We start from the raw sequence: 2083 nt of genomic DNA on the forward strand, positions 1-2083 counted from the left end.
CAGAATAATCTTCATATCATAGACATTAGAGTGAAAAGTGATTGCATAAAGGAGAGCATCAGACAAAAGTCTCTGAAACTAAATTTGAAAGTTTGAGGGAATTGCCTCGAGAAAAATTAATCAAAGGAAGAATTGGCCTGGCATCTTCAATCTCCAAATCCTTCCCCGTATAGACTTAAGAAAATGTTGCTTTCTGATTAGTTAGCCATTGATATCCTTCATCTTTTGCATTACAAGTTCAACTCAGTCTTTGTCCCCATATCATTACTCTTATTCCACACATCTTCAATACTTACGTCAGCACCAAGAATATGAACAACAGGCACGTTGTTGCATAAAGAAGCTCCTGCATTCGACCATCCTAGAGCTTTATAGAAATTTTGAATGACAGCGAAAATATTTCTCAACTTATGTAATAAACATAATAGAAATGCTAATAATATGTAAAACTCTTTTAAATATATTTTTTATTATTGATCGAAAATTATTGAAAAATATAAAATTTTGAGAGTTTTACATCTTATTTAACCCCTCTTTCTTATAATTTTTATAATTTTCAATAAGTCTGAATTATGATAAAAATTGTGTCAAAGAATATGTTAGTAGAATTTTTCATAAATATAATTTACTAAAATCAAAGTAAGACTCCAATTTTTTTCTTACAACATTTTATTTGTCTATATCAATATCTTAGAAATAGATTATATTGTTGAATCAATATTTAATATTTTTAAAAATGTAACATTTAATGAAAATACAACCAAAATAACAACATGAGAATCAAACTCAAAACTTAAAAATTATTTAGTAGATCAATTTATCATCAAATTATAATAATTATGTAGTAAATTTATCATACAAATAACATATTTATTTATATTTTATGTTGCTTACACAAATTCTCTCGATTCGACTAACCCACTAGTTTGACCGGTAATCAATCAATTCATTATTTTGACCAAAACAACCACCGAATTTTTTCAAAAAACATTTTATCAATATGTTTCTATCTATTTGTCTCACCACCCACACATACATATAGACTTTTTTTAAAAAAAGACACATACATATACTTATAGGCTTGGACACAAGTATTAATGTAATATTTTTAATTTTATATTTTTGAATAAATATTTTTCTTAATATAATATTAATTATTGTATTTAATAAATATAGTATATATAATTCAATTTAATGATATTATTAAATACTATATTTTAAAAAAATAATACAAATATATTAAATTTAATAAACATAAGTATTTTTTCAATTATATAAAATTATTTTTACTGTGAATATATAATATAGACTTGGACACACATATTAATGCAATATTTAATGATATCTATTTTGTAGTTAATTTTTATATGTAAAGAGAATATTTTTATTACTGAAATGTATTATTAATGTTTGTAATATAGTACTAATGATTGTATTTAAAAAATATAATATCTAACTAACTTTAAAAAAATTGACTTAACTAGCTTTAATAATATTATTAAATACAAAATAAATATATAAAAATTTAACCAACATAATGAATGCTTCTTTTCGTTTCGTATGTATTTTTTAAATACAATATAAATATATTATTAGCTTTATTTAATAGTAAACATTTAATACACTTAAATTCATACAAAACGTTTAGTCAAAAAAAAAAAAACATACGAAAGGTTAAGAAGCATTCCTTATCTTCATTAAATTTAATATATTTATATTGTATTTAATAAATACAGTACTTGATTTTCTCAACAACAACAAAAAAAACTACAGTATTCAATAATATTATTAAAATTAGTCATATACTATATTTTTAAATACAATCATTATTCATTAATACAATATTAAAATATATTTTTTATATAGATTATAATGGACCGTAAAACCCTACCTCTATGTATCCAATATCAGTATTTAACGAAGTTATAAATCAAAGTTACTATTAAAATAAAACAACACACTAAATTGATTCAAACGTTTAATAATAAAAATCATGTATTTACGTATAAATAAAATTAACTTCATAATAAATAATATTAAATATTACATTAATATTTATGTCCAAGTCTATATTATATAATCA

Source organism: Glycine max, chromosome 16 (assembly GCF_000004515.6).
Source record: "Glycine max cultivar Williams 82 chromosome 16, Glycine_max_v4.0, whole genome shotgun sequence".
Taxonomy (NCBI): Eukaryota; Viridiplantae; Streptophyta; class Magnoliopsida; order Fabales; family Fabaceae; genus Glycine; species Glycine max.